Source organism: Brienomyrus brachyistius, chromosome 7 (assembly GCF_023856365.1).
Source record: "Brienomyrus brachyistius isolate T26 chromosome 7, BBRACH_0.4, whole genome shotgun sequence".
NCBI lineage: Eukaryota > Metazoa > Chordata > Actinopteri > Osteoglossiformes > Mormyridae > Brienomyrus > Brienomyrus brachyistius.
In genome coordinates, this window is record NC_064539.1 from 27667763 (window position 1) to 27680990 (window position 13228).

At 38.5% G+C, this 13228-nt stretch overlaps 1 protein-coding gene across 2 annotated transcripts in view; it reads left to right on the plus strand.

Annotated features, from left to right (window-relative positions):
* Positions 1-8572: 8572 nt before the first annotated feature.
* The window catches only part of atg10 (ATG10 autophagy related 10 homolog (S. cerevisiae)), a 40117-nt gene continuing 35461 nt past the window's right edge, over positions 8573-13228 (plus strand). Inside the window, exon 1 of one of the 2 annotated variants that reach the window (XM_049019275.1) lies at positions 8573-8721. The gene's annotated coding sequence lies outside the window, so the exon portion shown is untranslated. The remainder of the gene's footprint in view (positions 8722-13228) is intronic. The other variant, XM_049019277.1, reaches the window with a different exon arrangement.

Here is a 13228-nt window from a genome sequence, read left to right on the forward strand (position 1 = left end):
TCATAAGAATGGATGGATGAACGTTTTAATCATGACTATAGACAGTGCCGGTCAAAGCCAATGTGGTGCCCTAGGTAAGCTTGCCGGGGGAGGGGGGGTGCAGTTGGTTATTCTAGGTTACCACCCCCCTCAGAAGAAGGGCTGACTGGCTCTGACTACTGAGCTATCCTGTAAATATTTATATAGCTGGCAACATACATAGGTGAAACGGGCAACTCTTTTTAGTGATCGAAAATGCACGTCTTTTATATCAATGTGACAGACTGTTGAAAACTGAGATTCAAAAACAGTGGGTAAATGAACATTTCAGTATGACATGCAGTTAAATGCCTAACAGGTATATGAATGTAGCTGAGGTCGAGTGCTATAATCAGCAGCTAAAATGAATGTACGATATTCTAATAATTTACGTAAGGACCTTTTGAATCGAAAGATTACATCAAAAAGGTACATTTCTAAGGAAGTGATTTGTTGTTGATGATCATGAGAAACATTTTGAATGCTGTTTATGAAATTATTTGTTGGCGTGATTGTGGCTTATATTACCTTGCAAATAATTCTCTGTAAGGTTTTTGATTGTACAGCCTGCGAAATTTAGTGATAAATAATGGCAAAACTGTCAATCGAGGTGATTTCCGTTATGTGTTCCTGGGGCGCAAAGTGTAGCAGTGATGTTATGCTTATATAACAGTCAAAAACTGACCTACTTGCAGAAGAAGCACAGAACAGAGTGATCGACTCTCCCCTGGTTTAAGGAAAGTTATCTTGTGGGACTAGACATTGTTCTATTTTAATGCTGGAGTTTCAGTTTTGGAATGAGACCCCAAGGACCCAGTAACCATCACAATTACTCTTTTTCAATGTGGTGTTGCATGTGCTGGTCATTGTGGGGGCAGAGTCCATGCAATCCTTATTAGAAACTCCCTTAACGTTATAGCAGGGCTGAATACTGTGGTTGGTTTCAACCTTTTTTTAAACACCTGAAAATCAGGTAAAATGTTAATGGAATTTGGTACAGTGCACATATGAAGTAAATATGTCACAGTAGCCCATGGTACCTTATGAATTCCGTATAGGGCAGATTTCCCAGGCTTCCCAGTTAAAACCACCCACAGGATGATGGTTGACAGTTAGGCTGGAGGGAAGCAACCAAACATAGAGAAGGATTGTGGTTCTGTCACTCTGCCAGTTGGTGCCTTAGACCTGTAACTGCACAGCTCCAGTGTTGTGGGTTCAAATTCACCCTCAGCTCAAACTCCACTCAGTGTGAATGTCTTCCCTGGCAGAACAAAGACACCATCACAGAAAGTTTGTGACTCTAGTTTGCACTAGTGTGTGAGTACCCAGAGATAATGGGCTCCTTCCCAAGCCGTGTTCTACCTTGCAATCTTTACTGTATAGCAATAATCTTAATTATAGAGTAATATGTCATTGTAATAATATATATAGGGGTATGAGTATAGCTTCCCCCCCCAGTGCTTGAGCCATTCCAAAGTCAATAGCTTGGTGTGTGAAGCAGCACTTCCTGCCATTGTGTTTGTCAATCAGACAAGAGCTCTGGAAATACCCCCAAAAACATTTATTGTTTTCTTCACTTATTTAATGTCCTTCACACTGTTGCAGAAATGGGGGTATCATCTAGGAATTAAGCGTATCAGGGAGCGATTCCAACTGTCCAACTATAATCACGATTATTGTAAACATAAACATCTTACCTGAATATCCCATCAACAATGGGTTAACAAACACAATACTTTGTAATTTATAATGTACACTAAAGTGGGATTAACTTAATGTATCACTCAGCTATTCTCTATTGGAATATACATTCCCACAGCTTCAGAACATACTTTCTGGTAAAGCATGGCAGAGGATCACTTGTTATCTTCAGCCCACTAGGGACTGTTAGACAGATCTGGTTATTTTCCTCCATCTTGAACGAGGCAGCTGCAATCAGTCAGGGCTGACGTCCTCTCATAGTGTGGGGTTAATGTAATCCCCAGTGTACCTGTCGCTCTCTCTGCCAAACCGTGGCATGTCTTCATTGATCAAACTGGGGCAAACATGCAGAGTTACATCCATCTCATTTGCGAGATGACACACACACTTCTGTGTGACACATCTCCATAGTTCACGCAGGGCCTAGAGCCAGGAGGTATGTACATTTACATTATCATCTTATTCCCCTAGCAGAAGGTCTAATTCAGAGTGACACACCTAGCAAGTACGGCAACAAGTACGGCAGTACATTCATAGGCTAGAATGGATGGGTCGACAAGAGTTGATATCCAAGAACATTCAGGTCTGGAATGTCTGTCAGATAAGGCTTAATCACTGCCACTGCTCTATATGAGCTCTTAAGTCCTCAAAGCTAAACATTTACGAAATCTGTTTCATTTATAAATTAATAATAATGAATAATATTTAACAGGGACAGTGCCTTTACTCTTTGTATTAGATTTTCTCATTATTATACACTTAGTGTACTGGTGTTGCTCTTGGGGTTAGCATATAATCCAGTTTTGTACTGCGTCTGTCCGTCCGTCCATCTGTCTATCTGCCCATTCATCTTCTGCACCTGCTTGTCCTATTCAGGGTCGCGGGGGTGCAGACACATCTCGGGGGCTATGGGCACAAGGCAGGGCCAGTTTTGTAGTGATATAACGATATATATTAATTATGCAGTGTTTCATTCTTCTGCATCCGGTGATAAATGACTTACTACCTGAGTTCTGTAACAATTATAAGTGCACAACATGCACGTTGAAGAAATATCTTCACAATACACTGAGGGTTCTTGGTCTTCATTTTGAACTGACAAAGGCCTAAGAAGGTTTGATATATCTTACAATATCCCCTCCCCTTCTATTTGCTATGAGGAAGTTCGGCAAGCAAGTATATATAGCAAGCAAGTGGATCTGAGACACTGATGAAGGCAACTGGCCACGATGCCAAGTCAGAAATAAACCAATGAAAAATCAAATGAAATACATATTTACATATTGCACATCTACAAAGATTTTAACAACTCAATATTTCACAACATCTCTCCCTAAATTACACCAGGGTGACAAAGACAACTATTAGAGAAGCAGTGGCTGTAGCCTACAGAGAGTGAAAGAGAGAGAGAAAGTGTCAGCAAGCAAGCAGTTTCTTATAGTGCCTCTCTCACTATCTAGTGCTCCAGCTCAGTGCAACGGAGGTGACCTGCCACAACAAAATGAGTAGCGATTTCAAAGTGGGAGCTAGGTCACAAAGCGGCAGTACATCAGGACGAAAACACTGCCTTATATGCCGGCCTAGCAAAACTTTACTTCATGATACTGCTACCTGCAAAACTATGAACAATTGTCATTTTTATAACTGAATAAATAAAACGCTAATGGATCTAGTTGAGTTGCTAAATACACTCAGGTGTTGATATTCTCATCATTACTGTATTGTTGGTCACTATCACTGTACAGGCCACTTTCTGTCATGTAAATAATATTATCATAGATCTCTGTCAAATGTAGGTTTACTATGCAATTCAGATCATTAACATATTTCGACCATTGAAACAAACATTTAAATTCCACAGTTCTTTAAGTATCATATTTCAGTACTGTTGCTTTAAGTAGACATTCGTTGCTGCAATATATTTTTGCATGCAACTGATGTAAGGCTTGGCTACAGAACTTAATTGTTGTGAGACAATACTGCATTTGTTTTTATCTTTCGATGTGTTTTGTTTGTTTTTCAAGCACTGACATGTTTCCTGTTTCACTGACTGTACGTCCCTGTCATGAATACGCCGAAAAGAAAACCGCGGTCCAGTTTATGTCTGAAACTGTGATTCGACTTCATTTCTCTATGCTAGTGAAGAGTGTCTTAAATAAATCTCATATACAGCAGTTCGATTGCTTTTCATATGCTTTCAAAGAACGACAACTGTTGTTCAAGCAGCAAGGTTACTGTTGACATCATGAATTATTTTTTTAATTTGAACACAAAATCTGAAATTAATACAGTAGCACATGTAGTGACTGGTTTAGGAGACAATGAATAGACTATAGTGTCTGAGCCTGGCAGGGGACTTGGAATCGGCTCAAAGCTCAGATACCATAGTTAGTTCAATCAATGTCTAGCCAGCATGAGAGTGTCAGCGGAGGGTATTGAGATCTCATGCGGGGTAATAAGAGTTGATTCTAAACATAACTGACTACAGCTCATACAGATGTCTCACTTATAGTACTGTTACAAAAGAGGTTGCTGGTTCAAGTCCCTGGAGAAGCCCTTTTGTAGTACTATTGAGCAAAATACTTTATCCAAATAGTTCTAGTAAAATAGCTGGCTGCGTAAATGAGCAAATATAAAGTAAATCTCATTTGTAAAAACATCAGATAAGTATGTAAATGCTACTGCAAATATAGGAGTTCATTTTAAACTTGGAATAAGGCAACTTGTAGAGAACTCTCCCCTATATACTGTAACGATTAATCCTAAAGTAAATGGTTATTCCCCTGCAGTTTACTCATTACAAAGCAACTTCGTTCATTACTGACACTGAAATCTTCAAACAGATTTTCAAATGGTGTTATTTCTTTGACAGTCCCAACTTTCCTGAATGTCATCCGCAAAAAAATGTGCAATGTCCTGGAAATCTGTCGTTCTGCTATTCAATAACAGTAAAATTAGCTGGCAAGACGTTTACCATCGCAACCCCACCAAACTCAGCTGATAAATCTAACCGTCCAAACCCCCCCCCCCCCCCTCACAGTTGCACAGTTGACAAACCTTGCTGGACGGAAAATTCAACTGCCTACACCCCAACACCGCCCTCCCCAGCAAAGCCTTAGGTTGGAGCTATCTAATTATTCATACCATCTAGCAAATACCACAGTATATATGTTATTACCACAAATCCATGTAAGCCTAGCCAGGACTCCTCCCAACCACCAGTTATCTGCCTCTTGGAAATCGATATGCCTGACATGAGATATCTGCACATCAGACGTGTAGTCAGGCAGTAAAATTACGAGTTTGAATTTCCCGCCTCTGACTGGTAAGATTGCACCAAAACAGACCTATTGGTATGGTTGCCAGAACCATTTATATATATATATATATATATATATATATATATATATATATATTTCTGGCTACAGGCCTGCTGTACACCTGTGTGAAGCATTCTGCACTATTAAGTCAACCATGTAATTTATGCTACCTGTAATAATTGCACTTTGCCCTTCAACTGTGGTGCATGAATATAAATATAATAAATATAAATATGGCCTGCGATGGGCTGGCCCCCCTTCCTGGGTTGTTCCCTGCCTCGTGCCCATTGCTTCCGGGATAGGCTCCGGACCCCCCGCGATCCAGTAGGATAAGCGGTTTGGAAAATGGATGAATGGATATAAATATGGCAGAGTTTAAACCATCGTGAAGTGTTCTTTACAATAATGACAGTTGGCATTTTAAAAAATCATGCTAAAAAATAAATGAAATCATAATTAAGTTCCTTGCTACCCTGATCAGGGCAAGAATTTAGAAGAATAGATGGATTACTCAGAAGTCAATTCATGATATAATTTTACCTAATTTTATCAATCCAAAATGGAGGCGTGTTTGTAACATGTGCAAATTATAACACTGTACGTACAGTTTTTGCTTGAGTATATGGGTAGCTTAACTGCTAATAAAAAGTCTCTTTTATTTTCACCAATGGTGTTCCGTCTGATTCCATCACGCACTTGTCCGAGTGCAATTTAAATCCTCAGGACACCTAATTAAGGACGCCTAGATGCTCAGAAGAGTCACAATTATTTTAAATTCCTATTTAAAATAGAATAGAAATTATTCTTCAGCATTTGAAGCTCCTGAGGTTTGCATCACAAACTAAATAAACAGTGTTTTAAAGTCCTTTTGTTACTCGTTATTGTCATGCCCGGCTCGTCCGATCCTCGTGTGTGCCACGCCCCCTGATTTTCCACGTGTGCTTCCCTGATCTTGCCCAGCTGTGTCCGATTATTTTCGCCCAGTCTTCTCTATTTCAGTCCATGTCTTGGCTTAGTTTTTGTCGGTCATTGATTTTAGGTATTGTGAGTTTATGTTTCCTGGTCCCCGTACCCTATTAAATCCCCGTATTTCGCCTCCTTGCTTGCTTCCTGCTTGTTGCCTGCCCGTGCGCTTACCCGCTTAACCGCGCACCCTGACAGTTATGACTTGAGAGTATTCTTAGGCTATATTGCAACTGGCCAACAATGCTCAGTGCTCAACTGAAATGCATAAGTTGTTTATTTTTTATTAGAAAAAAAAATGTGACAATGTAATACCCACACTGCATCAATTACCAACAATCATGTGGTGATTTAACACAGACTGTCTGTTAAATACTTTTTATTTGACTCTGGAATTAGCTTTGGACTTTTCAATGAACATACTCTTCATTCACAAGCCCCTTACACAAAGTTTACTAAATTAAGGATAGTACTGTAACAATACACGGCAGATCCTTTCTTTATCACATTGCGTATTTCAGAATGTTGGCACACAGTTTAAGCTCCATTGCTCACTCTTTCAGAAATGAATACTGAATCAGGTGCAGTTTCATAGAAACATTTGTAGGAAAACTATTCATCCAAAATGACCTTTAAATAACTGAACAGCCAGGGTCTACTATCTTGTTTTTGTGGAAAGGTTCTCATTGACAGTAAAAATCTATGACCCACGAGTTGCGGTCTATTGTTATCATTCTGTTCAGTATGAAGTAAACAGAAAAAAAAATCTAAATATTAACTCATGAGGATTCATTGTGGACCTTCCTCCCTTAGCATAAGACCTGTAAAAAAGTCAGAAAGCTATACAGAACGTTCCTCTACTCATGAACTTTCAGACATACGAACGAAGAGGACTGTAAATCCAAAATGTGTTCCTTGGGCTCCCGTTTCCTGTCCGCAACATCAATTGTTTTTTATGTGCGCCAATTCCGCCTAGTACGACTTCTGGCCACTACTCCCACCATGCAGCAGTGTAGCGTGCAACTCCCAGCATACTAGATCTTTGTACTTGCGTAAACCCTTAAAATGATGTTGAATAACGACTTACGAACATTTCAATTTACGAACGGCCGTTCGGAACGCAAGTCATTCGTAAGTAGAGGAGCGTCTGTATAAATGTATCTTACATATGTAAGAAAGCTATTATTCATGTATATTACTACATTTGGTCAACTGAAGCTAATACGCTTTAAGCTCTCCCTTCAATCTTCTTTTAAAGCACTCACTCTTCATTTGACATACATTGCATACTTAATACATAGTTCACAAAATCCAAAGACTTTTCATGTAACTCTTTCTTGATTTAGTCAGAATGAATGACATTTTCCAGTGTATGGTCTTCCATATTCTGAAGCATCCAACCTTTTTCAAAGAGGGCTTAATTCTCTAATTTAGTGTGATTTTAGGTAAAACACCGTCTAAAGAAAACTACAAAAACAACAGGAAATTTTCAACTTAAATGTCATATGCCGAAATAATATCGGAAAAGGGATGTACTCCTAGAATATTATACATCAAAAAATATGTTTTTTGCCCTTTGCCGTCCTGGACAATCTCCATCCTCCTCGTCCTTGACCAGAATAAGCTATTAAAAGATAAATGCTTGGAAATATGCATTTTACAGTTACTATCTGACTACTAAAACTATGGACTACCACACATGCAAATTTTAAAAGACTTTCTGTTTTCAAAGGCAATTGTCTGTTTTTAATTTTCAGGTATATAAATGTACTTGGAACAGATCCTAAAATTCAGATACTCATAGCACTGATTCCTGTAGGTTAACCATCTCCGGTAAGTGTTGCCTACAGTATGAACTTCGGTAAACACACTGGATAGAAGCTATTAAAAATAACAAAACTCGTTTTAATTTGTCGTTCAACCTGCGAAGACAATAAGCCCTGAAATACAAGAGCCAATGTCAGAGAAATTAGTTATTAATACATTTTCTGTAATGGTCATGAGAAAAGAAAAAAAAAGATAGGTAGCCTGCGCCTGGTATTTCCAAAGACTAAAAGATAAGAGCATACGTATAAACACCACAAAAAAGTAATAAAAAGGCTGAAACATTTTCAGTCTTTTAGTTCTAAAGCAATCAAAGCTGGTTGGACGTTTTAGGTGTTACTATATTGTAGCCGGTTCAAAACAACAGTTTTGGTGACGGCACCCATGTCAACGCCATCAACAATTGCCCAATAACACGGAAAACATCGCATTATATAACTAACCATTTCGCACTGTCTGGGCACCGATTTCAGGCAGAGCGGGAGTGAGGAACATTAACTTCAACAGCTGTTTCTTGACCCTGCACGTCAGTCTTCCCGGGAATAAATTTTGGAGAGTCCCATTGCACGGGGAGCGGGTGCCGCCGCGGTAAATAAACCGGTTTCCCCGGAGATTAAACGCAATGACACGTTTGTATTACTCGACCAGGTAGCGAATAACGATCGTTTACAGCTGTCTTTTAATTGCAGAGAAGTATCATTCGAGAAAAACATAAATAAAAGGCGTAAAGTGCACCGTGACAAACTGCTCCCCCCTACCGATTTCACGTATGATGGAAAGGCCTCGCCGGCTCTACAGTAATTCTCCTTTAAGGGCGACTTGAAACCGCCTGTACTGAATAACATTTGCTGTTCCGGCGTCTCCCCTCCGCTGTTGGTATCCCGGAAGTACTCCGGTAAGAAACCAGAGTTTTGTTCGGCGCGTTTTATCAACTTGAATGTTGGGCGTTTAACAGCGTTGTTACGGCATGCATTTCCGTGTATTGCCTGTAAAATAATCAATTCGGGAACTTAGCCTGCGATGTGGGATGCAGTCCACTCTATACAAAATGTAAACATTGCAAAAATGCATCATAAGATTAGGTGATAAACGTCAGAACACGTGTCGTATTCGTGGCTCCTTTATTAAATGACAGATCCCGCGTGGTTTTGTTTTGAGCATTTGGGTTAGTAGGTTAAAGCACAGAGCAGTATTCTCTGGTACTGATGGCGTTAAATACACGTGTGATCGCCGCTAGTAAATACTGTATCTGGAGCCGGTGCCGCGTCTGACAAGGGATCTGTGGATGGAGAGTGAGGAAATGTATTAGGTGGCCTTTTGGTGAAGGCAAGCGCAGCCCACAAGGTCAAATCTCATCCAAAAAAGAGTACATACGTTGGATTCCACTTAAATCATCCCGAGTAAACTGTAGATAGACGTTTCTTGCATTTCATAAACAGATCGGACATTACATGTGTTTAACACCATATCCAAATGCGGAGATGCCACAAGTGACACGTTTTATATTTGGACATGGACGCGGGGGAGAAGTATTTTCTGATATTAAATTAATTCCCGGTGTGACGCGTGAATTTTGCTTTCATAGGAAATTTTACTATATGCCTCTTGCAATTGTGATGTTAGGGTGCTGTATAACAATCAGGGCTGTATGTGGGAAAAAATGCGAAGTGAATAAGTAGTTATTAAAAATGGAGGGTGGTGGTGGATGGAAAGGAGGGCAGTTGAAGCATCAACTCTCAGGGTGAGACTTTTGTATTTCAGTACATAATCTTTTACACTGGAGACCCAAGACATAAGACTTCGTCGGTTTGTCTCCAATGTCAGGCTAATTCTATATACCCGATGTCTTATTCCGTACATTACAATAGCAAGTTATATAATCTTAAATATTACGTGTATTGTATTTAAAGACCATATAAATGGATGATTTCTCAACATACCGAAACAGATCTCAGACATTTTTGTGTCCAATTACATTTTTGACACTTTAAATGAAATTATCCAGTAAATCGCCTCCTTGTGTAGCCACAGCATGAATAGTAGGACGTGAAGGTCACTGACATAATGAATTAATTGATACATCAAGGATGTTTTCTCAAGGCTGTCTTGAATAGTGTTTAGTGCACGTTAGCATGTCTAAATGATTATTTCAGAAATACAAGGATGCATTCAAAGATGGTCATTTTTTTCAATTTCGTTGCATAGCATTGGTTTTTATATGCATACTTTGTGCTTTTTGACTAATTTTATCTGTAATATGTTAATTAAAAATGTGTATTTGATTATTTTCAGCAATTCAGTGTCCATCTCTATACAAATAACTATATTGGCAAAAAGATTTGTAAATGACTCGCTGTGACAGCAAATCTTGGACGTTGTCATGGGGCCTGCAGCTGGTCCCAGGCAATATAGGGCAGAAGACTGCAGTTCACCCTGGATGGTATAGCAGTCCATTGCACTGTGAGACTCGGAGATGACTATTAGCCTTAAGGATGTCTTTAGCTTGTGGGAGCAAACTGGGGGAGCAGGCAAACACCCACGAAATGTGGAGCAAATGTACAACTGGGGTACTATGTCATGCATTTGTTTATAGTGAATTGTGTTAATTTAATTGCACTTGGAATGGAATTATGTCCTTTAATGGATATAATTTATTGTGATAAAAGATCAATTTTTTTTAAGTTTTTGAAACGGAATCTTGAGGAAAACCCCCAACTGCTCCATGGACACTGACCCTGCTCTCTGACCCTCCTTGCTTTGGACAAAAGCATCTGAAAAATAAATAAAAAAACATTGCAGATCTTTCCATTCAAAAATAAAAGTACAAATGTTTAGGACTGGTAACATGATATCGAGCATTATTTAGATCCTATTATGAAACACTAGGATTAAAAAATATAATAACAATGTAATGTTTGGTGTTATGGAATTTTGTAAGGTTTTAATAGAATATATTAATGCTGGGATGATGCATCGACGTAATTCATTAGGTAAATATTTTTATTTAGCATTATATATGTTTGTGTTACTGCGGACTTTGAAGAAGGAAAGATGACAATGCCTGGTAAAAGAGATTCTTTATTTCCAAGACCACAGACGTCAAATGTCTGGGAATATTTTAAGGGGGGAAAAACACGGTAGTGGAAATTTTGACTGATGCTTGCAATAATATTTTTGTCTAATTTTGCTGATACCCTTGCCGATAACCAGCTAACCTCTGAGCTATTTGCCGGGCTTGGGGTGGGTTCTCGGCAGCGCAGATTAGTGGAATAATGTTACATCATTTTGTATTATGTGGAAAACGAAAGATCGATCTGCGGGCATGATTTAATAATGAATTATAAACATGTCGTTGGCCAGTGTTTTATTACTATTTGCACAGTCATTCCACTGTTCCCTGTATTTATCTTTTACCTCCTGCATACCACTCTGCTGCTCCATCTTTATCCATTTTTGAAACATTCCATCAGTGTTTACTTGTACGTTGTGTGTGAATGTTGTTAGCATGTCTCCCACACCCTCTCAAACAGTCTATCCCTGTACTGTATGTATGTATGTATGCAGTACGGGGAATATTATTTTGTATCACCGTGTGCAGTGTACTGAATATGATCAGTGTGACGAAGGTCCACTTGACTTGACTTGAGTTTGAGACCTCGTGTAAGTATTGAATGAGCCAACAAAATCCCTCATCCTCCAAAACGGAAAATCGCAGATGGTCCAGTGCAATCATTTCCGTTATTTTAGTAATTGTGGCTTTAGTTCTGGTACTGCTGAATTTGAAAACTGATCAAATTTAAATTTCTGCTGGCAATATTGGCTAAGATTGACACGTTGAATCGATGCCTATATCCTGATTACTTTTTTTTAACTAATATCCGCTGATACAGATATATTGTAAGCTTTGTTCAGGTGTTGCATATACTTTGCACTCATGCTGGATTGCTAAACAGATATTATTAAGTATGTTATTAAAATCAGATTCAAATCTCCATTGTTACTTGAACTTGAAATCTGATACGACTGGATATCAGTACTGGTTTTTTCCAGTTTTTTCATTGTGTGTTTCAGTGCTGCCTGAACTGCATTTGCTTTTGCTTTGAGCCCTTTAATCTGAACTGGAATTGATCATTTTTGTTTGGAATGATTTTTAGTTTGCATACTTTGCCTCACTTTGTTAGATCATAAAATGCTGACATTCTGATGGTGTTTAATGTTTGCTGTTTGGTATTAGTTTTTTTTTTTAATGGAGTAATCAGCTTTGTGTTATTAGGTTATTGGGTTATTAAAAAAATTAGTAGATTATCTGACCGAAAAAGAAAATAATAAATCACCAAATTGATCAATGAATTATTTTTTTTCCGTATGCCAGTGTAATACGGAGTTAAAAATTCTCAGCATGGGTCAGTATAACTTTTAGATCCGTTCTTTTTAAAAGGCCTTTAGTTCCTGATTAATATATTCATTGTCGAACTTGAACTGCAGAAACACAGTCTTAATATCAAACCAGTCACCTTATAAGGAAAAAAATGAACTATTTTGAACTCTCAAATGAGCAAATTTAATGTGCAGTGTCGATTTTTGACAAAAGCACCTTAGTAAATGAACTCGCTCAAAAACTCACTTAAATTTCTGTGAGATATAATACAATATTTCCATTCCCTGTCTGAGTTTTTTTTTTGTATGATTATAGCACGAGTGTGATTGTGTCAGATACCTAAATGCACAAACTCTGCTATGTGTTAGAATTGTTTGTTGGTTATCCACATATTTTATATAGCATATGGTACCTGCTATAGATAAATACCAGCTAGTGTTTAACACTATATCCAAATGCTGAGATGCTGCAAGTGATAAGTAGACTCTTCACTGATACTGACTTGTGTGCGATAATGTTTGGTTCCAGTCCTACAGCATTTCTGCTAGAGATGCACATATCCATCCATCCAACATTTAAGTTTATTCTGGATCATTGTATACCCTGAAGTGCTGCGTCCTGAGAAATTTTTCTCTTGAAAATCCATTAGAACAAACAACATCATACATTTTCTGCATTTTTTTTCTCCCTGTGGTTTTAGTTTGTGATGTCAACATCTTCTGCTCTTTGTATTCTGAGGTGTGGAACTGGAAATGATGTATTTTCCTGTTATTGTTTAGCTGTATGTTATGGTCTTTCATCTACACTTGATTTTTGTTTTCCTCTCAGTCCTTTAACAGAATATTGCGTTCCACTCCCTACTCTGTGGTACTGCCTCAGGAGATGGAAGAGATTAGATGTGTTACTATCCTTTGCTGCAACAGTCTCTGTATGGTGTGTTTTTTTTATTATTTTTTTTACAGCCATCTGGTCAGTGTCTGATGTCTTGGAACAAAACTGTCTCCAAATGATTGAAACCCACAGT